Source organism: Alligator sinensis, unplaced genomic scaffold (genome assembly GCF_000455745.1).
Source record: "Alligator sinensis unplaced genomic scaffold, ASM45574v1 scaffold227_1, whole genome shotgun sequence".
NCBI lineage: Eukaryota > Metazoa > Chordata > Crocodylia > Alligatoridae > Alligator > Alligator sinensis.
Genome location: NW_005841966.1, coordinates 1,090,332 through 1,118,310, shown reverse-complemented (window position 1 = coordinate 1,118,310; position 27,979 = coordinate 1,090,332). Strand labels below are relative to the sequence as shown.

General features: G+C 38.4%; 1 protein-coding gene across 7 annotated transcripts in view; it reads left to right on the top strand.

Moving 5' to 3' along the window:
- Positions 1-27,979, top strand: part of ZNF608 (zinc finger protein 608) — a 102,822-nt gene that overhangs the window by 5,378 nt on the left and 69,465 nt on the right. The gene's annotated exons all lie outside the window — the stretch shown is intronic.

Sequence of the window (27,979 nt, the reverse complement as noted above, 5' to 3'; positions counted from 1 at the left end):
GAGGCCGGAGGAGGGGAGCGCACCATATGTGTGTGAAATACATACCAAATATTTTTCTCTCAAAATGTGGAGAACTAATTTGTCTCCTGTCTGGCAGTCTTTTTCATCTGAGGCCTGTGGGTTCTTGGAAGTGAACTTGCTTGTTAAGTGGATGAAATGTAGGAGAGAAATCAAGTGGTGTGTGTGTTCTTTCTTTCTATTAATGTATGAAGGATGCCTTCTGTAAGAATAAATGGCCTTGTATTGTTAAGGAATGGTGGGGGGAGAGCTCGTTTCTCTTGGCTATTTTTACTGCTCATTGAGGCAGGTTCTGGTGTCAGCAACAATACTTCTGTCCAGCGGGCAGAAGGTTTCTTCTCTGGGATCTAGGAGACTATTGTTGGCCTTAATTAAGAGTCAAATGAATTCTACAGGTTGTTCTAAACAGAGACAACCTACCACTGAAAAGCAAAACAAAACAAACTCATACCACTTAAGGTTGTTAGCTTGTGACCTGGTTGTCCAGAATTGTTCTTAAATTAGCTGCATTTACAACTCCTCTGGCTGAATTCTAAGTTACAGGAAAACTTTCTGGCTAGCGTGAAGTGTACTGTTGTTTGCATGTCTCCATAGGCTTGATGTTCGTAGGAATAACACATTATGAGCGGGTTTTTTATTGATTGATTGTATGACATTTAAATAAACTCTTGGGTTACCAACACTTACAGGATTGGTGCAAAAGTCATGTGAGAGGGGTGAATATTAATTTAAGATTTTGTGTATTTTTCACCTTTTAAAATAAGTATGTCTACAGCCTGTAGACTACAGGTGAATTTGAATAAGCTTTCCTAAACACACGGGAAGAACTAGCCTACTTTAATAGGTGTAAGTTTACACTGTGATATATTAAAGTTCTTCTCTTCGCTCTGAAAGGTGTTCTGAAATCCCATGGTCTTTTTATTAACTTAGTACAGTAGGCATTTACTTTTGCTGCCAGTAGTCTTCAAATTGCAGTCCTCTAATCTGCTTTAACTATCTAGATAAATTGCCCTAATCCAGTCTTCACAATGGTTGTGGTTAAAGAGTCAGAGCCATTTGATTGGATTCAGTGGCTGCCTGGAATGTGGGAGGTACTGGCCTTTTGCAACCCCCTTAGCCTTTTAATCTTTCAGCCAAATGTTCACATTCAACAATTTTGTTTAGCTGGCAATCTGAACATTTCAGTATCTCAAAGGCTGCTGTCATGGCAACAGAGATTAGAGTGGTGTGGTTTCTCTAGTTTTTGTGTCCTTTTCACTCACTAGTCACATAGGAAATTGTATGAAGAATGCGTTCACATACATGCAAGTAATCTTAAATCAGTGTAATGTAAATAGGATAACGCGTAATTAAGAACAAACATGTTTTGAAAGTTTGGAGCCAAGGACACTATATTTTTTTAGCTGTTGTCTTTATAGAAGTTTTGGTGCTTGCATTTCCAGAAACTAGTATTGGCACACTGTGACGTTAATATAGGCTTAGCACGTTAAGAGTCCAGCAGTGCTGCCCATTGTCTATCACATTGGTATTTTGGCTTAATGTTTCCTTTAGCGTTTCCCTCCCCAGAGCAGTTTATTTAGAGAGAGCTGCACACTTGGCATTTGAAAATGGAAGAACTCATAACTTTAAATCCAGGCTATGCTATCAATGAAACTTCAGGGTTTTTTTTTTTAAGGATTTGCGAATAAGAGACTGTTTGCAGGGATTTAAGCTTAAATCAGTTTTCCGCATTGGGCTATGCGCACACAAATACTGATACGTTTTGCAAAAAACTTTCTGACAGTAAATTAATATATAATTTTACAGCCTGGGTGTTTACTTGCTAACTCTCTTAATGCTCACGAATGGGTTGTCTTATAAATTTGACTTCAGCCTTATCAGGTGTAAGTTGGTTAAAGTCTAAAATTTAAAACCTGACTTTCTTTGTGTATGTGGTAGTTTGGGACATTTGATGACTTTTGTTTACAGAGTTTAGAGCAGATTCCCAAGAGTTGCAGTCACTGTTTAATTTTCACAGCATGCTTGAATGTCTATTTTTGGTCTATTTATTCTGTTTCCTTGCTGCAGAGAGTCATGTAAAACATGATAAATTGGATCTCATGAAGCCTAATTAAATCAATGACTGTGTTCTGCTGGCTCTTTTATGCAGAAACCGCAAGTATGTTGTAAAAGTCGCCACTCCCCTAATATGTGGATAAAGTCAAAGTATGCTATAATTCTAAGATGTTTGAGCTATATTCGAGCAGCCCATTGTGTGGTTAAGCCTCCAGTGACATGTCTGAATAAATAGCTCTGACAGGTAAACTAACCACTTGGACAATCTTTGGTGTTAAAACCTGTTCCCTTTCTTTAGTCCCTATTCCCACTTCCCTCTTCTTCTTCTTTTCTTTTCCTTTTTGGAAGCAGTTACTCCGTAAATATTTGCCGGCATGAACTCTTCATTTGTGTTAATTTTGACTTTATAATTATTTTAACTGCATTTACATTGAAAAAGGTTTAGATTTCTGCCAGTGATATTATATAGAAGATTTTGTTCAGAATGTAAGGCTGGGGTGGGGGTAGTTCGGGAGCGGAAGGGGAACAGTTTTGCCGTAAAACATGGAATATGAAACCTTCTGTGTAAGGGAGAAAAACAATAGAAGTACAGAAAGTATAAGGCTACAGATATGGCTGTAAAATCTGGTTGCTTTGCATCCTTAAAATGAATCAGTCTGGTAGTCTTCCAGGATGGAATATACCTTTCCTGTATTATTTTATTGCTTTTCATTAAGACTGCATTTCACATCACAAAGTTGTCTTCGGTAAATTAACCCACATGTGACTGGTATCATTAATTTTATTCTTCTCTCCTTGTATCATTTTTTTTAACTTCATTAGGGAATTCTGTGCACAGTTTACCAGTGGGTGTAAATCATTTAAGAACGTGTTTTGATTAATGAGTTTATGGAGATATGTTTTTCACATATTTTATCCCCTGCAAACTCTGCTTCTTGGGTGTAGTTTATTCACTGTGAAATAAAAGGGCAAAAAGGTCACTTGCTGTAATTAAAGGACAAAGTCTATTGTTGTTTGACAGCAAACTGTTTTGAAAGCTACATAAGGGATTTAGCTGTTAAAAACATTGATAACTATGGGTGTCTAACAATAAGCACAGCTCAAGGTTCTTAATGTTCTGTAGCGATGTCTAGTAGTGTGACAGTGCTTTTTGAGCTGGGTGAAGAGGTGTTTGCCCTTTGGCTGGGGAAAGCTTTCTGCATGAACCTACTGACCTCTAAGAATACGTATGACCAGATCTTCTATTGAATTCCTGTGCAAGGCAAAAGTTGCAGGGGCACAACAGAAGTTGATCTAGAACATTTATAAAACAAAATACTGAAGGCGATAAGGTTATTCTAAACTACTGAAAAATATATTTCACTTAGGCCATCAGTAATTTTACAATTTTAATAACTTCATAAATACCCAGTAAAAAGGGAAGGATTGATTGTCCAGATGTCATGGGGTTAAGCATGTTCTTCATGTTAAACTGCTTTGCTGCAAGATTGTTTTAATTAGAGTTATATAAAGACTTATTTTGCCAAAGGAGCATTTTATAGTCCAATAAACGAAATGTATGCTAAAAGTGCTAAGCAAAAATGTCCCGTAACCACAGAGGTGTTCAATAACCAGACTGAAGTAACATAGAAAGTACCATCTGTTCCTAGTTTTCAACATAAAATAGGAATCAAATAGCTTGCTCATATTTTGACTCTTGCTTTTTTATTATTTAAAAAGTTCACCTGGCATTTTATAGAAACTTTCTGAATTGCAATAATATGAGCAAGACTGTGAAAACACATGTTCATACATATATTTAACTAGTTCCATTTTTATTTAAAGACATTTCCAGAAGCTCAGTCATTGAGGAATTTATAATAGTGAATCAACTCCTGGAGGCAAACACAATGAGGGTCAGTTCTTCAAAGATCTTACTATTTAGCTAGGATCTGAATTATTCTGTCAAATTTTCCCCCAGAGGCAAGAGGGAAAAAGACTCTCAAAGCATAACTTTAGTAAGCTCTTATCAGTTATCTAATTGTACATGATAAAACCATTGACTAAAAATTTCCATGCAGAGACTTTTCTGCTGTTCAAAGAAGTGGCCTAGGAATGCTGATAGTTGGAAAATTATTGTTTTAAAGATAACTTTAAGTTCTGAACTGTTAGGCAACAAGATTCTTGGCTGCAGATTATGAGCCCTGGATAAAAACAACATCATCCGGCCTTTGTTTGAGGTCTTTTATTGAAGCTAATGACTGGTCTTGTGCCGCCCTGAGATAAATGACATTATCTCTGAGTGGGCTGACAGGAAACAGACATGTTAATGGTGAAGCTGCGGGGAGGATCTGCTATAGTTCTGACAAAAGAGTAAAGCATGGACCCCTGGTTGTGATCATGCTTTTCCTATGAGGGCCATGATAATTGGAAAGCTATTTTATCAACAAGGACTTAAATCATAAATCTGAAACGCCTGGATTCTTTGCATGGGAGAACTATTGTGGGTTTTGTTAAGAAATGTGTGATCTGGGTTTTAAAAATGTGTCCGCCCTAGGATGGGTGAGACTGACATTTACTTGAGAATCTCTGGTCTGCTTTCCATTAATTGAACATGTCTTTTGGACGTTAAGCATGATATTCCCCTACATTTAGGCTGTGTTATTCTTGTGATTTGCATTTGTAAAAGTGGATACAAAGCCAAATGCTTCTTGTATTGTTCCTGCAAATAATCCCATTGATTTCAGTAGAAGCGGGATTTATCCCAAGCTTTGTTCAAGAAGTACACTTTTACCCTTGGGAGAAGGTATGCTTTCCTGTGTAAGGAAGGGCCCGCACGTTACTAGCAAAAGGGAGTGAGGGAACATAATAGTCCTCCTTACAAAACTATAGGTCTGATGGGAGGCAGGGATACTTACTCAGGTCTGCTTCTGCCTTATCCCTAAGAGAAGTCCTTTTCTTAGCACTTCCAGTGAGAAAACAGCTGTGCTCCATACCAAAGAGTGCAATGGTCTGTATGATTCTTAACACATTTTCTGTACACTTATAACTTGGTTCAGGCTCTGTAAACCAAAAAATGGTCTTGCTGCAAGTTGCCAGGTCTTGGAGCAGCTACATATACTATACTGACTTCAATTGCTTTCCCTGAAAATTTTCAGGGAAGAAGTAGTTAGGAGACTGGGGCCACATACAACATTAGACCCGTGATTCACAGCTAGGCTGCCATGACACCCTGGGGTGCCTTGCAGTCCTTTCAAGGATGCCCTTCTGGTCTGTTGTGGTCTTTCTGAGTTCTTTGCAACAGATGAATTGGTCTGCTACATTTCTGTAGGCAAACCCCCCAAAAAGTGAAAGCTGGGACCTGGCATCTTTCTGAGAGTTTCTTTGAGTCTAAAAAGGTTGAGAACCACTGCATTAGACCTTGAATGTCCCAAACGAGATGCCTATTGTATAAACAGTTGTGAGGTCTACCATGCATGTATATCCTTTACAGCTTAAGCCATAATGTTTTAACTCAGTTTGCATGCAGTGTATTAATGGTGCCTATACGGTTACTGAGCTTGCTCCATACAAGGGTTTATCAGATATAATCCCCATTCTCCTGTTCATTCTACGCAGGTTCACTTCTGGGTGCGCAGTTCATTTGAACAAAGTAAGGTGCAGGGGTGAGGGTATGCCTCCATAGACAACCTAAACCCCTGCCTCGATAGACACACTCCATAGACGTACTGATTAGACCCATTCCACAGTTACATAGGCCAACTATAGATGCCTGCAGCCAGTATGCTGCTGAAGCCCCACTTCCATGGGCCAAATCAAGTGGCTTCATGGGTTGGATCCAGAGGCCATTAGGTTCCTGACTCCTGGTATAGATAACTGACTTTATCTACATTACACAGTTTCACAGCCTCACACAGCTTCAAATGCATGCAAAGTTCGATCTTTCCTATCTGTTCCATGGTAGCCAGTTGAATTTATGTTTTAGTAAATTCAGGGTCTCTCTTCCTCTTTAGCAAAGATAATTTCTGTTAAGTCACAGCTTGTAGAGACTTATCAGATGGTGTGTTGGGTAATTCTGTGCTTAATCCATTAAGCACAACGTATGTTTTGCACTATACTTATATAATGTCATAACATACAGTTATGATAGCCAGAATCTTCAGCATGTCATTATATATCTTCATGAGAGGTTGATGTGATTATCCAGATTCTTAATTGTGCGTTGTTTCTTAAAATAGAAATAGCAGGCTACATCCTCATAGTGTCAATAAAGCAGCTTTATTAATTCACTTGCACTAGTTGAAGATCTGAATTCATATATTGCAAAATCTGAGGTTATCATTGTTATATTTACAATACAAGGCTTTTACTAATAAGTATAATTTAGAAACAGAGGTTATCTTCCCCCCCCCCTCCATTCTGTGCATAATGTCTCTTTGTAAGTAAGGATTGCAAACTCATGATTGTTCCCTCTTTATTACTCACGGGCAATTATATAGATACACAGTGTAAACAACTGGTTAGAATTCATTCATTTATACTACTTTTTCATCCCTTTTTTGAAAACTACACTTGGAATAGTTTTTACATAGTTAATACATGTTTTATTTGTGTATTCACACCACATCAACTTAAGTCTTTTTGGGTGCATCTACACATGTACTTTACTGCTAATTAGCTGCACAGTAAAGTGTCACCATCTACATATGTGCCGGGTATTAGGCTGCAGTAAATTAATTAACTGCACCATAAGATAGTACTATACTATGGTGGAGCAATTTACACATGCTGCAACACATGTGTAGATGGTGTCAGGGGCTGGATGAGGCACCAGGGTGCTACATTGCAGGGGCTGCCTGCTGTTTAGTCCCCCTTACTTGTAGCACCTTTGCGCCCCAGTCAGCCCCTCCACTGCCCAGTGACACCACCTGGAGCCCAAGGTTGATCCCCTAGATCCCCTGCTCCAACTGCTTTGGTCCCAGGCCCATGTGCAGACACTGCCCAGGAGTAGCTGGCTCCAGTGTGAATTGTGCCAAAGTTTATCATGTCATGCTAATTGCACATGTAGATGCATGCACCCTTTTTGAAGCTGGTTTAGAATTAAAAACCTTTCTTTAGATCACATGTATTCTTCAGTCAAACCCATAAAAAGATCAGGAGGTAAGTGCAACCGAATGAATTGGCAAGGTTCTTTGAGTAGATATATCTTTTATTAGATCAATTGAGTATGTCTTCATGTTGTGAAGTTTCCATTTCAAATGGCAAAATTCGATAACTTCAATGTTGCTGTGTTTTTGGTTGTAGCCATGTTGGTCTAAGGACATAGGCCTATGTCTGTAGACCAACACGGCTACAACGAAAAACACATCAAATGATTTGCCATTTGGGTAAATAGTAAAGCCTGAGCAGTACCATAGCTGAGGCATCACTAATCACTGTTGCAGATTCTCTTTAATTCAGACCAAACAGTCCTGGCAATTGGAAGAAATCCTTACATTTCAATGAAAGAATGTAAAAATATTCAGGGTGGCTTCAGTGATAATGAAGTTGTTTGCATTTTTTTTTGAGAGGGAAAGCAAGATAGAAAATTCAAGGGTGTGGGAATGTGTGTTTGTATACATATCTGTATGTACATACACATGTGTATTATATTGCTGTTGAAGTTTGCTTAAAACTAGCTTTGGAAGCCGATCACTTAAATTAGGGACACGTGTTGAATTATGATGGACTTCTGTCTAGATAGAGTTTTATGCTTCATCCATAGTGCCCCCCCCATTGTTTGAGTCCTTATAACTGCTAAAATCCTGAGTCCACACTGTAAATTAAAAAGAAAATTGCAGTGTGAGAAATTTAATCATATAAGTATCCCTTTTTCTTTATGTAAGCAATGTTACTAAACCCGAAAAAAGATGTCACGTTTCCACTCTTTACATCTGCAGTGTGTCTTCAAAGACTATTCAAAACAATGCTAATGTCTACTTATACTTGACGTTCTTTTTCTTAGTAAATTTAAAATAAAAAATAATTTTGATAAGCAGTGCTTAGCTGTGGCTAGTTGAGTCGGAGGAAAAAAATAATTACTGAAAAGATTTAAATTATTACTGGATCTAGTTTGTCTTTTTTCTCGTTTTTATGTCAGTTGAGCCTGAATATTATTCACTAGGCCTATCCCAGCTTGAGCAGTGTGCGTTTTGCCTCTTGGGAATCTTCATTGTCAACTAGCAGCGTTAGAAAAATTTGCCCACAGGGACATTTAAGCATATTTCAGTAATGCCATGTGAATGCAGCTTTTACAGTTCAAAGTCTAAATGAAAATATATTGATTACATTTTCTATTTTGCTTGGTAGTTTTTAAAAGCTGATATTCAGAATGTGGAAGTGTCTTATCATGTTAACCAGGAAGCAGATGGCATTGTGCCACTGAAGTATAATTTTACTTAAAGGAACTTTATAGGTTTTGATGTGTTTTCTTTTCCTCTTATTTCCCTGATGGCTTCTTTTTTATTGAAGGGTAACTTGAGGAGACCTGGTAGCAATTTTATTGCCTTCCCATGATAGTTTGAAATAATAGCTTGGTCTATGGTTGCCAGTCAACTTTCTACCAGTCAGCTTGATTCTGGTTTTTATCATGTGGCAGTGGAATATAAAAAGTATACGTTTGTAGTTTGTCCTCAGAAACTGGCTCTTTCTTGTGCTTCAATTAGCAACAGAAGACTAAGCATCAATTGGTCACACTTTTGTAAACTCCTAGAAGTTACCTTCTTTCATCCTTTTGATTAAAGAAAACTCCAAAGTTTAAGCTCAGTTTTCTGAGAGAGCTTGAGGCACATCTGCTGTGTTTAGTTGCTCACACTATACAGTTTAATTTTGTACGCTGTTAGTCTTTCACTTTTGCCATTGACTTAATTCGGAGGTTTTGCTGAACTTATTTTCTAGCCACAAGCTCACCCCTCTCAAAAAACACCTTCAATAATATTTATGCTGACCTGTACTAGAAGAAATGTTCTGACTCTTGTCTGAGCAGTACTACTATAAGCAGTTGTTAAATAAACTTAGCTTTTATAGGTTTTGCTTTTTTTCTTCCACCTCAACCATTAGGAAGAATGAAAAGCAACTTGTATCCTCCTTTCACATAGAGTACAGGGCCAGACCAAATTATTTTTGGATTTCCTGTCACCTTCTTGGCTGATTTTTGTGGATGGCTCATGTTAAAAGAACAATATTGTTTGAATTGGAAGGCTTGGTCTTTGGGTTTTCATTCTTCGTGGAGAACTGTTTATTTGCATGTGGTTCGCCACAGAACATGGATAATACTATCAAATACAGGCTTTATTATAGGCTTATAACTGTAGAGCAATAGTAGTAGTTGTGTGTTTCTGGCTTTTTTTTCATTGCCAGTTCTTTCTTTTTGGGAGAGGGAGATGAAATTAGATCTATGTCTGCAGCAAAGTGTAAACATGGAAGTAAACACACAAGAAATTTTAGTTGAAAATTCAGTAATGGTCTTGATGATTCAGTAATGGTGTTAGAAATGTTAGGTAAGATAGGCCAAATGTCTAAGACATTGTTTATTTGGTTGGTTTTTATCCCCCCTCTAAAGATCATGGAAGATATACCAGAAGTATGTTTTATATATTGAACAGATTTGATGTGTTTATTTACATTAATTCCTTCCGTAAGTTGAATGTAGTTTGGCATACATATTAAGGTCAAATTGTGCTGAGTTGTGGACTGTAAGGGAAAATACCTAATTTCTGTTGTGATCTGATCATGCTGCAATATTGTTTTCAAATCCCAAATGAATGGAAAAAAAAGGTAAATTCTCATTCTCCAATTTTCAGCTGGTATCCAGGTGTAATTTGATGGAACTAGGGTAGTGTTACTTATTGTGTTAACAATTAAAATATGCTACTGTTTTAAAAATATACCAGGTGAGATGTGGCCAGTTGTATACATTTGCACTCCTTGTCCAAATCCTTCACCAGTTTCCCAGGGTTCTGCAGCAGATGCCAGACACTGAAGTAGAAAGCAAGTACTGTAGCTGTTTGCATTACACTATTTCCGTCTTGTCCCCTACAGTTTATTTTCCTGTTTTTATTCTGCTCCAGTGGTTCCTATTATTCCCCTTTTTAAAAAGATTCTGTTTTCTTTTATTGACTTGTGGCCCCTTATTTCTTTGTTTTCAGGTTATCTTGTCATTACTAGTGTTTCTTGGGGGGGGATGATGGTAGTTGATTTTGAGTCTTTTATTTCTTTCTATTCTTGTTCATGTGGAGTCTCACACCCTTACTCATGCTAAGTAGGTGTTGCTTACTTTAGTAGTCCCTAAGATAATACACTGTGAATAAGTACTCAACAAGAGTACAGATTAAAGAATAGGGTTCTATTTTAATACTGGGAGTATTCCTGTAATACAATTCAATTTATGATTTTTACATGTAGCGTGAATAGTTACTTTACACTTACATTTCCCTTTTCCACCACCCCACTGAAAATAATAGTTCCATAGCTATATGCTGTTATTACTGAGATATGACTGAAAGAACTGCATGCAGTACAGTGAAGCACATTCATTTTCATCTAGTACCCGTTTATTGCCTTGAGCACTGTAAATCTGTCAGCTCTTCACGATGCTTTCACCTCTTTCTTCATTTGCTCCAGCTTCTAGTTTGACAATGTTCCCCTGAGGCAGAATTCTAATCTGCTTCCAATTAGTTGCAAAATGTGACTGAAATTTCCACATTATGACTGCTGTTTTACTTGCACGCACACATCTAGAAACAAATTAATGCTCTTGAATATTTATTTTTTGAGCCCTTGGATTTACTTTCAGAGGAAAAGTTGCCAACTGTTTTCGAATTACTCCCAAGGTTTACTTTTTTTCCTCAAACTCTAATATTTAGCATAGAATTAAATGTCTTTGGTTATATATGTTTTAAAAAAACCTTTCTAGCTTTCAAAAATGCTTTAAAATTTGTTGCATATGGAGAAATTGTATATTTAGTTTTAACCAGACGGTTGTTCCTTTTATAATCATTCTGCCAATACAGTATCCAACAAATTGTATTCTGTTGGCATTAATACTATACTAATCCTTTAAGTCTGGCTTAAGATATTGCTTAAGAGAAATCCATTGTTTATTACCAGCCCTTTTCTGTCTGCCATAAAAAATCTACAACTCTAAATGTAATTATATGATTGGTGGGAGGAGTCTTGGAATCATCTTATTTCCTGGTCTTGGCAGCATGATAATAAATTGGGCTAATTAAACTGTGTGTGCACATGCACACGTATCCCTTTTATATATCTTAAGATGTACTTCTGCAAAACCTTAACCTGTGGAAGCAGTCCTCATGGTCTTCAGGACTACATTCATGATGGCTGTACTAGTTTGTAGAGGATACTGCCATTAAAGGATACTGCATTGAATACAGTCTTGCTGAATCGGATCCTAATTCATGTGACACTGGGGGAAGTATCAAACTGTTATAATCCTTGTTTAGGGAAAACTACCATTTCTACTGCACTGTATTATGTCTCTAGTAGCATATATGGAGAAATGCTGTGTATTTAACCAGTACCAGTAGCTAAATTTATAGGTGCAAATCTTTCCTAGAGCTTAGCACTCTGCAGCTTGGCAGATTGATGTCGGCAGCCGTAATAGGCTTTAAATAGGCTTGCAGAAGTTCATTGAAAGTAAATTGCTGAACTTGATATTGCTAAGTACCTGTCATTTCTAAATGAGATTTGCACCTGCAAACTTAGCTTTAGGTACACTATCAATAGGTCTTTTATTTATAGACCAAAAAATAAAAAAAAAATCATCACCTATCATATACCAATGTGGTAGCATATTAGCCCCATATCTTTTCTATAAGTTCCTTTATCTGTGCATGTAGATATACATATGCACACATGGACATGCACATGCATGCACACACAAACACAGAGAGCTTTGGGTTAATGCAGAACCTTTAAGAACTCATTTTCAGTCAGCAACACACAGGACTGAAAAAGACCAAGAAGAAGATGACCTTGACATTTCTGCTTTTCTTGGGTGATGAAATTAGATTATGGGATATGAAGTTTGGAGACCTAGCATGCCTGGTAGCTTTCTAAGACATGCACTACTTTCATATGTGTTGGTAAATGCTCCAGTGACATTTTCCCCCCAAAAATCTTCAAAGCTATTGAGTTTGAATTCAGTAACCAGGGTGAATTGCAGTTGCTATGACTTCTAAGTTAAAAAGAAAATGCATAGACAATTAAAATTTAAGTGGAATGCATGTATTTGCAGCTTACAATAACTGACTTTAAGACATCCAAAGTGTTTAACGAGGGCCAGTACATAAAAAACACAACACACACACATTATTAATTTTGCAGGCAAAAGCCAGGGTGCCTCTGAGAAGCATTAAATGCTTTTGTTGATGGCTTATAGTTTTATAAACTCTAAATGAGCTTATTGCCTTTTAACCATCATGAGCACTAAATAATAGAAGAACCTATGAGCCTCCACGTTGGACAGCAGCCAGGCAGCTACAGAAAGAAAAAAGAAATGAATGGTTTAATTGTAGAGCAAATCATTTGTTTACAGATTAAGACCTATTTGGTAGCCAAATCCTATGGACAAGGAGGTGAAAGAATGAGGCACAGAGGTACAGGAAATGAATGTCTGGCTTTATATTTTGCGACCACGTTCTGCTATTTTTACTTTCTGCTAAACCAGAGAAGGCAGAGGGGGAAAAAAATGAATTGTTTAATGGTGAAGACTGCTGAGCAAAGTGCACATATTTAGAAACAACAAAAGAGTGGGGGAAGGGAAGTGTTGGTACGCCTCTAGAGTCTGACAGGAACCTGACAACTTGAGCTGCTTCCAGCTAAGGGGCACCAGTTGTTGGCAAGAAGAGCTTGCCTGTTTTTTTTCCTGAAGTTGAGAAGAGAGCAAGCAAGGCGGAGAGAGAGAGAGAGAAATGCCTGTGTTAATTTGAACAAACATAATACAATCTCTTGAACCTGTCTCTGAAATGCAGTTTGGCCTGCTCACAGAATCTCTTAACAATAAAAAAGAAGAGTTCTGTAATGGGCCTTTGTTTCAATATCCTAATTAATTAGTGGCCAATACTAATGTTAAGAAGGGCCTGTGGCTCCTGCTTTATTGTTGTACAACATTTTTTTTTAAAGAGCTGCTGACTAGTGGCCTGTGAGTTTCAGGATATCATTTTCATGACTCATTGATTTAGATGATCAAAGGCAAGAAAGCATTGTAGCAGGAGTGATAGTGTCCTCTACAGACTCTACATCAAAGTTAGTTCAAGATTTTCGATTCTAACCTCCTATTTTTCAGTTGTTTGTAAATTTCCAAAACTTTCACCTTTTGAGTTGAAAGTTTCCTAGCAATCTTTAAGGCTCCCCCGAAAAGCTTTAGCAGAAAAGTTAGTTCTTTTGGAATATGAGAGAGTATTGGGGGGAAAATGCTTTGTCACGGTATTCATTTGTTTTTAAACTACTCCTTAGCAAACAACCATGGTGACAAAATGGCTTGGTAGGTAATCCCTTATCAAAAATGGCCTTTGAGTGTTGGCTTTGATTGGTTAGGGGATTTTACTGGCTTTTGATTTGACTGATTACAAACCTTTGAAAAATACTTTTAAAGCTGTGTGTGGTGGGTTGTTTTTTTTCCCCTTTTTTTGTTGAGGAAATTTGAAATAAGGACAGGAAATGCTGCATGTGATCATGGCTAATTTAGGATGTATCAGCACTGCAGGCTGCAATGTGGCATAGGTATCCCCAGACTAGGTTTAAATGAAGCTTGAATACCTGAAGCAATATGATTATGGCACCATGAAGCCAAGAAACACTAAATTAGCCAACAAGTCCAAGCAACTCATTTAAAGTTACTTCAAATACCTTAGTCTACACCACACAATTTGCAGTATAGCCAAACCCTAGTTGCATAAAGAAAGCTTTTAGTCAGCAGTTATTGAGGGTCATGTAAGATAGGCAGCCAACAAGACAGTAAACCATATTCACCTGCACACAGGCACACACTTCCTTCTGTTTAATTTGTAGGAGGGAGTAATTAAGTATCATGCTAATTTAAGCCCCAGTCTAGCAGTTAGTCCCCACCTTACTCTCTCTAAATGCTCAGTGAATACTGACAAAGACTTTCCACTTTTATTCTTAATCCACAGAATGTTTTGGAAGTGAAGCTTTTTGTGCACTTTTAGGGGTTAGAATTTCAAAGCCAGCTTTAAAGGGATTGAATTGGGTATTCAAATCCGCTAGATCTCTTAAAAAATTTCAGCCTTAAAAAGTGTACTACAGGCTTAATTGTCATCATTGTTGCATGACCATTTATCACTTTTATGGATTCTGTACCTCTACCACATTTAGCTTAAAGATGATACACAAAGAGGCTTATCTATATATGTAGCTGCACTGGTTTAAATTACAGTGTGATATAAAATCAATGTAGTTGTCAGGACAAAAGTGTTGTTTAAACCTGGTGCTTGTTTAAGTTAACTTGTAAATGCAGTTTTAGTTTAGCTAATTTTTTAATGAAAAAAATGGACATATAGTTTTGTATTAGGTTAACTAAACAGGTTTAATTAAACTGGCGCAAGTTGGACAAGGCCTATGATATAGAAAAGAGCCTCTCAATCTGTTGCATTTCACATATAGGAAATGATCACATCACTAAAGTGCTAAAGTATGTACTGTAATGCCCACTATCAAGAGGGTAGAGGTAAAGAACCTTTAGTTGTGACATTTCCTGATGTTTTTGTGCTTAGCTATGCAACTTTAACTCTCTTAATGGAGTTTGCTTGATGGAATACTGTTTATTCTTATAACTTTAAATATTTGCCCTCTTAATCCTTAGCTAAATAAATAAACATATGGGAAATAGTGATGCATACTATTAAAAATATTCCTGCTTGACACAGTTATAGCCTACTACAGGATTAATATAAGAACAACATTCTTACTCTTAAACTAATTTTCTTTATATTAGCTTCTGCCCTTTTAGGAAATTAAGAGAAACCACACACCCACAACAAATATATAGCTATACTTCAGATGAGAGGCCATATCTCAGATTGTATTTAGGGACTGATTTTTATCCTGCTGACTTCAAGATTGGGTGCTGAATATTATTTGAGAAATGATATGTTATGTTTTATGATCTTTATGTGTGTGTGACTGTGTGTGTGTGTGTGTTGTTCTGTTTTACTTGGCAGTGTGGCTATTGCCTTCTGGAACATTAATCTACAGTCCATTATCTGATACATACTTAGTAAAAGGAGCATTGACATCATATGCTAAATGACTGAAAGCTGTTGTAAATGACCCTTGAAGAACTTTACCTTACGTTATGTTCTGGTATTATGTTGTTCACATGGTGCTTGAAAACTTACGTTATTGCCAGCAGACCTTGATTGAATGAGTTTTTGTTTGTTTTTGCAAGCATGGCCCCACCATAGTATTATCTTCTACTTGCATCTGTTTGGGAGTGTCGGTTATAGCGCCATGTTAGTCTAAGGACATAAAGCAGACAACATTCTCTGGGTAAATGTGGTATCTTTAATTAAACCAATGAAATAGTTGGAAAAATGTTCTTTACAAGCTTTTGAGTACAAACTCCCTTCTTCAGGCAGAGAGAGAGACTCCCTTCTACAACCAACACCCTCTTCAGGCAGAGACTCTCCCTCTGCCTGAAGAATGGTATTTGTACCTGAAAGCTTGCAAAGAACAGTTTTTCCAACTATTTAGTTGGTCTAATAAAAGATACCACATTTACTTAAATAACCTTGTCTAAATGCAACTACACATTTTAAACACATGGCTGCTGGCTAAGCTTCCAGTAGATACAGAGATTGGTGTCCTTCATGCTGTATCGTACAACGCTAAAAGTTATCAGACAGGAGTAAAAAATTCTGAGACCAAATTATTCCTCTTCGTATGTTCAAGCCTCCTGTTAACTACTGATAGGACAAATTTATCCCATGCTATGTTTAATTGCTAAAAATATAAAAGTATGTAAAATGTATGTTTATTCACTAACCTAGAATATTTATCAACCAATTTTCCAGTGAATACAATACTCTTGATTTATATACATCCTCTATATTTTTTCTAGTAGATCAGTGTGGTACAGCCATAAAGGAAAAGGAATGTTACTATTGATGTAGGACCTGGAAAGGTCAAAGGGAGTTTTACTGTTGATTATAACAGTAGAGGATTTGAGCCCATTTGATCTAGGTAATTTTGGAAATTGTGTGCTTTAGTTTGCTATGAAAGCCAAAGAGCTGGTAAAATAGCTGAGAAAAACAGAAGTAGTTGCTGACATGGATCCAACTCATTAAGACTAAAATGGCTGGTGATAATATTTATGGCAGCTCGAAAGCTCTTCTGTCTTGAAACTGTATTTAACAAGCTCTTATCCTTCCAAGAAAAGTTTTTTAAATGCAGTGTTGCCTTCAGAATTTGGAAGAAGTGGTTAAACCACCAAAAAAAAAAAGTCCATATCATCCAGGACAGACTCAGACAACTCTGAGATACTGAGTTTAAGATACGATAACATATGATGTGTTTTTTGGACCTGTTCTCACATTTCTTACACATATAAATAGTTGCATAGAAGTCACCGGGGTTACCAGGGTGAGCAAAGACTGCTTAATTGAGAGAGGTTTGAAAGCAGCAGTTTTAGTCATTCTGAGAAACTCAGTATTTTTTTTTTTTTTTTTGACATTGAAAAAGTAATCTGATTCTTCAAATTGTAAGTCAACGGTTTCTTGCAACAGAAACCCATTTTTGCATAAATGGGTCTATTTTAATATAGTCGTAGTTAAATTCATAAAACTCTCTGTGAAGTCAGATTATAAATAAGTGAGGAAGCATTTGGTGTTTTGACAGTCACTGAAAAACCTCTTAGAAATTACATTTTCACAAATGTGTAATTTTTAAATATATCTGTAGTCCATGTTAACTGACTTAATATGCTTTTCTTTAGGCATGGGAGCAAAACAGACACAGCTGCTACTTTGTTGTTGTTGTTCTCTGTATCTGGTTTCATTTTAGCCAAACTAAATAGAACTCCAGATCTGTTTCTCAATACCTGCAGTAGAAATGTCTGGGTTTAAATTTATGGAGGTTCTTTGTAACTGTATTAGTTTATCAGCATTGAAATGGATCTGTATACATCTTGGGTCTGATCTTGATCTCAGGCCATTAAAGGCCAGGTTATTAGCTGATTTTAAAAGCTACCTTACAAAATAATGCCTGAAAATCAGACTCTGAATAACTTCAGATCTCATCCATATTTACATAAGAAAACTGGACTGGCGCAAAAGTGAGGTGTCAGTGAACATCTGTGGAACTTACATTACTGAAGTTACTCCAGGACAGAATTTTGTCTTTGGCAATGCACCTAACTTAGTCTATGCATGGATGAGCACTGCTAGAGCAATTTTGTGGGTTCTAAAAGTGGCACTAGAGGTGTTGAATATATAATACATTTTAGGATGAAATTTTCAATCACCTGGATAATTAAACATTTAATTAATATAGCCCTCCACCCCCAAGATTTCATCAAGAGGCATTTAATAGTTTATATTACTTATTCTTTTTTTGGTAAATTTTGTAAGCTCTTTAAATGATAATTTCTTTTGTGTTCCCCCAGTGAGTTGATGATCCCTGCTTTTGGTTGCATTTTGCTATCTGTGAATATATGTTTACACAAATTCATTGCAAGGAGTTTCTGTGCAGAGACACGCTAACAATTCAAAAATCACTTTCCTGATCTTTTTCACCTACTATAGCAGCTCCCAGTCTGTGGTATGGGTACCACCAGTGGTATGCAGACAACCTGTCAGTGGTAGGCATTAACAGATTTACTATAATTACTTTATATGACTAAGATTTGCTGGTGGTACTTAAGGTTGTATCCTTTTAAATGAGTGGTGTGCAATCTGTCAGTCTGGGAACTGCTGATCTACATTTAAGACTACTAGAATGTCAAGGGATTAAGGTGAAAACACTTTTTTCACGTTTTTTATATCGACAACATTCAGTATGTGGTTAGACTCATTTCTCTTCCATAACCAGTTGGTTTCCCTTGGGTTTTTTTTCAGTGGGGCTTTCACACGAAAAGCAGTAAAGAGAAAAATGCTCTAACTTAAAACTCAGAAATTGGCAGAGAATGTTGAGATAAGCATTGTAATTAAAAGTACTCTCTTTTTGTGTTAGGCGAACTAACTAATATTTTGGATGACAACAAGTGTTTTATGCCAAAATTAATAGTAAAATATGGCCCTTATTATATTAGTCCTATAGGTCCTTATCCTGTACTTTTTCACTTCCTGGGGTACCTAAACCTCAGCAGTGAGATTGATATTGACAAAGGGATTTAAGCACTAGCAGACAAGAGTCTTAAGTTCTGAGACCACAATTAATGTGCCTGAATTTTCTGTGCAGAAAATTAAGGTGCATTAAACTGGGCCCCTGCACACATCCGAACATGTGCCCATCAGGACCAAATTTGCTCCTGAGGGCCGTGTCCAGACTAATACTGCGCATTCAGGTGTTCTCCGTGCTGCCTGTGCACTGTGCACTCTGTGTAGATGAATTATGGTGTGTACAAGCCTCCTGTTATTCTGAGTATTCCTGAGTAACCTGAGTGTTCCTGTTCACCTAGGTCTGGGGAAAGAATTCACAAACCCAAGCTAGGTGCCAAGTTCCCCCGATGGGGAGAGCTAAAGTGAAGTGGATTGGGATTTGCAAAAGCCAGCATTCTGATAGCAGAATGCCTAAGCCAGCAGCAGGAAACTCACAGAAGTCTGCAGTGTTACCTCTCCTGGATTTAACCACCTGCTTGCAGTTGTGAGTTAGGAAACTGAGCAAAACTGAGTTTCACAGCTGAAAACTCCCACCTAAACTAAGGTGCCTTTGACTGCATCTACATGAGACACTGACTGCAAAATAGCCTGATGCTACTGACAACAATTGTGATGCGACTCTATTGCATGGTAGTATTAGGCTACAGCACAGTAGCATCATGAAAAAGATGTTCATTGGTGCTACCGTGTAGCAATTCGGGTTACTGGTCAGTCATTTAATACTTGTTTATAGTGTGCAGTCAGTGCCTCTTGTAGACATGGCTTTTGTGGCTCACTCTTTATGATGTGGCTGGTGGTGGTGATCTTTAACGTTACAGTCAGCTAGTTGAGGGAATCAGGGGAGAGCCTTAACTGCTAGACAAGGTATTCTCCATTCCTCTTGCTGAAGCTTGGCCTCTTGAGAAAGGAGTACAGGATGCATAGGAAAACAAGGAGCATGACTCTGGAGCCCAGTGATGAGAGTACCATCTTCGGAGGAGAGAAGTCCTGGACTCCGGTCCTTTTTCCACGAGCTATTTATGCATGTTAGATTAAAGGGTCATTGGCTGAAGGAAGCAGGCAGGAACGGAACTGTACCAATGACAAAGGATAGTGATTTAAGTGGAGATGGAAAGAAATGGGAATCATATGTTATGTAAACTAAACTAATTTGAGTGAGTTATTTTTTTCTCAACCCTGATATTGAGCAGTTGTTCCTTCTGAGGTTTGGCAACTGTCATCACAACTTTACTCTGAGGGAGGGGAGTGATGCAGAAGGAAGTTTTTTCCTCATTTCCACTCTTTCTAAAACAGTGCTGCTGGCTCCTCTGCCATCACCTCTGATTGAATTCCATTTCGAGACAGTTATTTGACCATTTGAGACAATTATCTGACCAGGTGTCACTTGGCACTTTGTCTGCTAGTCAGCCAGCATTTTGGGATGTCAGGGGGATGTGCTCTGTTCTTTCAGGGCAGTAGTTTGGTCAATAACAAAGAGAGGAAGGATGGTTCAGTGATTGGGGTACTAGTCCTGGAACTCAGGATTTCCACTTCAATAACTTGTTTTGCCACAAACTTCCCCAGGGCTCTGATACCTCCCAGTGCCTCAGCTCACTGTTTTTAATGAGGAAAGAGAATAGCACTTCTCTCATTTCTCTGTCTTATAAGGATATTGTGAGGACAAGCACTTTGAAGATTGTTGGGCACTTGCAAAAGATCCTAATAACAGAGGCAATATAAATATCAACAGCTTCTCAGGTCAGGCCTCTCTTGGTCTGCTACCTGGCACCATGTAAACCAGTACAGCCTGTTCTATGATCGGGTGGTCTGCTACTAAACCGGCACCCCCACCTGGACTACCCTGGGTGAGGAAGGTGTGCAGACACCCAGCAGGACTAAGAACATGACCTGTCAAAGGATGGATGAGCTCCCTGCGAGCCAACGACTGTCCGTAGCTGGAGAGGAGATGAGCACCGCCAGGTCACTCTGCCTGAAGAATCACCAATGATGCAAAGTAACTCAATTAACCTAGGAGGGTTGTTACAGCATCTAAGGTGACCCAATGGTTGCAGCAGCCTCGGGAATGACTTGAAATATCAACAATGAAAATTTGTGATTGTTTAATCTGGTAGAGTAAATTTAGGTTGCAACAGTTTGCAGCATACCTTGCGTTTTGCCTTGAGCCAGGGAAGACTAGTATATATATGTGTTTACTATACCTGAGTTCTCTTTTCTCCACTGAAGAGTCTTTCCATGACATTGTCTAAATTGGGGATTCTCAACTGGCTCCTTTATCTGCTGGGTGGCTTGTGCCCACCCTAATATCCCACGGAAAAGTGGCGCACCTGGTGGTTTCTTTGGGAGCTCCTGATCCAGAGGTGTTCCACCTCTGGCAGTCCCTGTATTGACTGCCCCCGTGCTTCAAGAGGCGAGCTCTACTGTAGGTGGGCGGGTGGATATGGAGATGTATTTTTTGGCTTATTCCTTCGCTCCTCCTATAGTCACAGAGCTAGTGGGAGGAGCTGCAGGGCAGGTGGCTTCAGGTGCCATTTTGCAAGTCCCCAAAGGAGCAGCCACAGCACTCGAAGCTGTACCTGCCCCCTCAAGTATGGCCAGAAGCAGAAAGGGATAAGACAGTGGAGAAAATAGGGCACAGGATGGTCCTGGCCCTACTACCCCCACCCTGGTATCAGCCTCCAGTGGCAACTGTCACCCCTCTTCACTTCCTACAGGAACAACTAATCTGCCTTTGGGAGTCAGTCTAATGACCCACCTCCGAGCTCCTGAGTCTGCCCCCCAAGCAACCCCTGTCAGTGCTAGGCACATGCACCACCATACTCTCGGGGGTGCCCTGCCACTCTCTAAGATTTTTTTCAAGGAGGTTGAAGAGTGAGAAGGCAAGGACTGTAAGAAATAAATTTGGTTTTGAAATAAGATGCCACTAAATTCAGAAAAGTTATGGATGGGTTTCATGAGTATAAAATGGTTGAGAACCAATAGTCTATGTATTATAACAGACACTTGTGCTTAGTCGTGGTCTTTTTGCCTTGGGAGAGATTAGGACCATGATAGAACTACAGGTATCGTAGTGGTAGGGCCATGTAGAAAGAAAAGGGAGTAATACAGCATATTTTCCCTTCTCTTCTCTCCTATAGGTGCCCTGTCCCTTTCAGCAGGTTATATGGAAAAAAGGGAAGGAGTAAAGGAAGCTAAAAAATCAAGATTTCCCCTCTTTCACAGACAAACATCTGCATGACATAGAATAGAAAATACTTCTAGGCGTAACATTGATTTCTACTTTCAACTCCAAATGACACCTTAACCCCACTTGTGGTTTACCTCATTTGAATTTAACTCACAGAAACCCTGCAGTGCTGTGTCTCCACCAGACTTTTATAGAGGTAGAGCCGATGTGCATTAATTATCCTGTAGTAAAACCACACCTTTTTGATAGTGGCAAGGGGCACTGGGTAATGGGCCTCCTTGTGGCTTTCTGATTGTCAGGTTAAGGTGAGGGTTTCCTGTCAATCCTTGCCCTTTCTGGCTGTCTCTGATTCCACCCCCGACCATGCTGTTTCCAGTTTTGCTAAGCAGGGGTAGGAATGTAGCTTCACAGATGCCCTTTCAAACCTGTGGACATTTTGTAGTAATTTGTTCCCCTTGGTGCATCTTTGCACAGGAGAGGAACATATGTTCCTAACTAATTACAGAGGAGTTAGTTTCTCTTCAGTACTCCAACACACTGTCATATAGATGCATGTGTCTCTACATTCCAAAACGCTTTAATCTCAGTAAGAAAACCGGAAGGAGCACATATCGCCAATGGCTTTCTTGAGAACTCTGAGCCGAAAGCAAAACACAGTCTTCCCTGGCTATAGTTAACCTCCAATTGAACTCCCACAGTTTAAACTGGCACTGGCCCATCTCTCCGTTCTTGAACTTTCTCTTCCAAATTTATACAAAAAGGTATCTTGGGAGTTACCGCACAGATGACCAATGTCATTTTTAGAGCTGTGGGGACCAGCTTCATCACATCTAGCTACCATGGCTTGGACCAAGCTAGTCTTCTGCTAATTGTAAGAAGGGTGTATAAACACTGAAAGAACTGCTAGGCTGCTTTTTCTTCCCCCCCACCCCAGTTTAAGATTTAAACATCTAAGGAACTCCTCTAATAAACCACCAAAATCTGTTGTGCAGTGAGCTGTAGTTGCTTCCATATTATTTGGGCCTGAAAATGCGTGCATAATTGGAAAGATTGTTTTCCTGTGGTGGGTGTGGCTGTAAAATCTGAGCACTGAATATAGCCTTTACTTTCTCAGCTTGCCCACAAAGTCTGTGACTAATTTAGTGAATGTTAACATTTTGGTCCATATGTTTGGCTTTGAGTGAGGAACTATTTCAAAGTGCAATAGACTAATCTTCATTCCCAAGATGTTAAAAAGTCCCTTGTATGTCAGTTAATAAACGGTGTTTATATAGCTAATTATGTGTATATCACATATGAAAATGCAATTATCTGACCTTTTAAAATATACAGTTTACACATCATACTATGCTCCTGCTACACTTAATTAGAAATCAAAACCTAATAATGAGCATGTTTATTCTTTAGTGAAGCTAAATAGGAATCTCTTCACTGTCTTCCATTTGCTCTTGCTGCTGTACTGACTTTCTATATTGTTTGTTGTAAAATGTGAATATTTCCTCCCCAATCATTGCTGTTAAAATAAACTTGTTATTGATTAAGAACTTTAGTTCACAGCTTAGCAGTACTTTACTGCCCATATTTCTCTCTTAAAGCACAGGGATAGCCTAAAATGGCTGCAGATTATGATGTATGGCTGCTCTTGTGAAACTGCAGCTGTGAATTTAAAAGAGGATGTAACCATGCAGAATCGCTCTTTTAGATGGTCATTAGCGCTGCATAAGTACAAGCCTCTTTTTCAGATAGCATTTATTCTTCACGGTTCTTCTACTGGTATTTGATGGCAATGTCATTTGCCAAGCACTGAATAACAATGAACGTTTCATTGAAGTACAGTATTCTGAATCAGTGCTTTTTAAGCTGTTTAAGTGCTTAATTTTCGTTTGACTGCTCCTTTTCATGCAAATGTGAGTGTAACAGAAAAAGCCAATACATTCTCCTTTGTTGCGCTGTTGTGACGTAAGCTGAATCCTTGGTCTGCATAAAAAAAAAAAAGGAAGAAAGAGCATAGCTTAATTTATTAAGATTTACACAATGACATCCATTTCCAGTTCTGTTTTTTATTTCTTATTTTCATTTAGGAAAAAAAGGAATAGCAAAAGAGAAGAGGCAAGCCAAGACATGATCTCACTGTTTGCCCAATGTGGGAGAAATTTACTAAAATACAAATTAAAGGCCAAATTCCAGTTTCCTCTCTTTGTTGTTACTCAGGCAAAGCCCATGCTGAAGTCAGTGGATTTTTGTTTGAATGAAGACTGTTTAACTCGTGTTTAGCTTTTATAGGGATTTCAAAGCAGTAGCTTTTCAAAAGAATTCAAGATTTTTTTAGTATTTCCACCCACAATTATGTCCACATTTTCAAAAAGGTCAGCATCTATCTGCATTCAGACTTGTGCGCAAATTGGGTGAAACTGGCAATGCACTTTGTTTTCTTTGAGCATTGGCTAATTGCTTTGGTACTAAAATGGGAACTGGGAAAGTCTAGTCCCAGTCATGGGTTTTGAGATCTTTAAAAGCCTGGTCATAACCCTCTTGTTGTCTCTGGAGGCAAATATTGTTTTTCCCATTTTACACACAGGCAACTGAGAGAGGTCAGGTAGTTAACAGATATTATCAGGTTGTTTTAGATCCAGAATTCAGACCCACAGGAACATTTCCTTGCTTCAAACAGATCTAGTTTTTACCGTGTTTGAGGGCTACACACCAAAACTAATATGAAAATGCCTAGTCAGGACCCTTTCTGATTACTCTGCTGTATCCAGGCTGCACTGACCATCATTCAGTCTCTCTTATTTGCAAGAATTTATACTCACTTATGACCAACTATACAAGCTGTAGTTTCACATCTACCTAGGGGAAATCACAAATGTTTTTCAGATATGAATGCAACAGGACTAATTGCAATACAAGTATAGAAAGTTGGGTGCTCAGCGTAACTATCGAGAGAACTGCACATCTCTGTGGAACAATGTCAGGGTTTTTTTGCACATCTTACTATACTACATGATACTCTATCTAGGCTAATATGTTTTGTTTCTCTGGAGGGTTAGATAATCCAGGTGGCTGTCTAACTGATGTGGCTATACTAATTCCAGCTCCTTCAGAACTGGGTATCTCATCATAGCACTTCATTGGGCTGTGTAAGCGTGCTCTGCATTAGGGGTGGTCAGCCTGCGGCACAGGTACCAAAAGTGGCATGGGCGGCCTCTGCATGTGGCATGCATCAGATTGGGGAGGGAGCAGGGAATGGAATGCAGTTGCAGATGGGGCAGAGAGCAGAAAACAAAGTAGCAGAGAGTGCAAGAAACAACGCAGAAAGCAGAGCAACAGATCAGGCAGGGAGCACAGGGCTGGGAGTAGAAAGCAGTGCAGCAGATCTGGCAAGGGAAGAGGTTCTTGAGGAGGATGTGAGGCTAGTTTGCAGCATGCCTGCCAAAAACCCCCCTGGTGTATTAGGGAGTTTTGTTTCCATCCTCTGTTGCTCAGTGTCCCAGAATAGTGTGCACATCCAGATCCAGACACTTTTAAGATGCTTGTGATAGTTTTCTATTGTCTTTTTTTCTGTTTACACGAGCCAGTGTTTAGTACTGAACTCCTTTGTTCTAGCCCCACCAACCCCAGATGTCTACATATTTATTTTCCAAAATAATTTTTGGGCAGCCTTCTCAGTCATCAAGCAGTATCCTCTATAGAGGTTCCCCAGCAGTTTTGCTCCTCTTCTTGCTTTGCCTGCACAGTCATTAATAGTGATGATCCACCAATAGCATTTTTAAGAAGGGCTTTTTGTTCCCAGTACACCTTTGGCTGTACCTGTTCAGGCATACCAGATACACAAACCACTGAGGAGATTTTGTAAAAGACTACTAACACTTATTCAGCTTGTCTGGTGCTAGATGCACTGCAGTTACCACAAAACGTAAATTTGTAGGATCTATGACCCAAATACTGCTCTGATTCTATTTAAAAGACTTTGGGTTAAACCAATATATGAAGCCCATCTCTGTTAGGCCTCACTAAAATGAACCTCTTTGGGCCACAATGGCTTTTGTCAGTAGATTCCCTCCCCAGAACTATCTAGTTGAGGTTATTCATGCACACATTACATAAAGATTTAGTATCATCATAAGCCAACTGTCTGCACATCCTGGATGACACGCAAATATGACATTGACTAATCTGTTTTAAACATCCAAATTGAGTGAAATGCTAAAAGTAAATGAAAATAATGAAAAGCAATTTCAACTTTTAAATTCATTCAGTTTCAATAATCTAAGGCAATAGTAATACTGTAGGGACACTACTTGACGTTTCACCTGCCAGCATGTCTACTACACTCTCATGTTTAGTAGACCCCTAAAATTAAAAAAATGAATACATTATTTTTATCTGAACACAGACTAATATTTCCAGTTGAAATATTGTTTTACATGTTGTCAACCCAATATCTCTCTTATATGCTTTACTGTAGTACGATATTTGCTTTAATCTAGGTAAAAGGCCATGCGGTGAGTAGGAAAGTATAAGGTAGCAGAGGTGTAATAAACACTGGTTTAATTTTTACAGCACAGTATATTGTAGAACTATAAAAGTGTGTGATTGGCTAAGTCATTAACACTGTCTTAAATCAAATAAGTGTTTAATGCCTGACACAGTGCTGAAAACCTCTATATCAGCTACTTTCTAATAGAGAATTTGAAAAGAGGTAACTGAAGTTTCCTGAGTCCAGGATTCTGGAAATAGGCATTATCACAGTCTCTGGTTTAGAGACCATATAGTTTCTTGAATTTTCCATTATAATTTATATTTGACTTTCGTACATATTGGTTTTACATCAGCAATTTCTATCACTTTGATTCTTCATTTAAAACTATCTTGAAGAAATAAATGTATTTATCTCTAAAAGACTTAAACACAGATCATAAAGTATTCCAATGATTTATTTGATTTTTTTCCCCTTTAGTTGCTCTGATAAAGTGATTGCTATAAGAGTCTGAACTTGGTGAATGGATGAACTGTGCATATTCCAGGCCTGATCCAAAATTTATTGCAGTCAATGGAAGCCTTTCCATTGATTCCAATGGGTTTTGGATTAATGAGCCCTAAATTAGTCATTCAGTGTTAGGGTTTTGTTGTTTTTTTTTAATGTTGACTGCTGTTTTAGAAGATCTCTCTTTTTGGTTGTCAAAGCTGTGGCAACTTAAAGGTTCCTAATTTTCAGAGGATAAATGCTGGGGGCATTGTAAAAATTAGAAACCAAATTTTACATGCCTAATTAGTGCAATTCTAGTCTACCCTGAAAAACTGTTAATACAAAAGGTGAGTGGGTCCTTATCCTCTTCACTGCTTTTTTTTTTTTTTTTTACTTCACAGTAAACTGATGGTTGTTACAAAATTAGACGTGTAAATAGATTTTCAGGGTGGAATCGAATCATACTTAGCCATCTAAATCCACTTATGTGTCTAATAAGTAAAATAGAATTTGGCCTTGTGTCTTGAAAATTTTCCCCTTTGGGAAAAATTCCTTTCTGACCCCGAATCTAGCATTTGATATGACCCTAATTACATGAGACAAATCTGCCACGACAACTGCCAAGTTCTTAATTCCCAGCCAAACCCACACCCTCAGTGACCAATGTTCAGTGCTTCAAGGGAAGGTGGTAGTGGTGGGGATTACACACATTGCAACTATAACAGAAGGCAAATAATGCATTCATGGGTAAAAAAAAATTCTATGTCCTCTACAGGTGACTAGCAGAGGCTGTGAAGCATGGAGTTTCTAGATACCTCCCACACAGAGATTGAGTTTCCCTTTAACCTCTACAAGAGGGTTGAAATGTTCCAATATGGCATCCTAAGTTTACTATACTGTACTGAGAAAAATAATTTTTCTTTCATTCAGCCTGATATAACTTATGCAAACTGATTAACTCAAAGTAAGATCATACTGTTTTATAGTGAAGAAATACTTAAAGCCAGGGCTGCCCACCTTCAGCAAAGCTGGGGACCCCTAGAATCCTCTGCCCTAGCTCAGGCTCCTGCAGCCACCTCTCCTAGTCCTGTGCAGTAGGAGGGGTGTGCTTGGGGCCTGGAGAGGGCCACATGTATTACATAGGCCAGCAGTTCCCAAACTCAGACAGACTGCACACCACCAGTTTAAAACAATACAACCTTAAGTACCACCAGTCAATTTTTCAGTTCAACCTTAAGTACCAGCAGCAAATCTTAGTCATATAAAGTAATTGTAATAAATCTGTTAATGCGTACCACCAAAAGGTTGTCTGCATACCACTGGTGTTACTCATACCACAGATTATGATGTAGACAGGCCCAAGCTAAGTTGGATAGT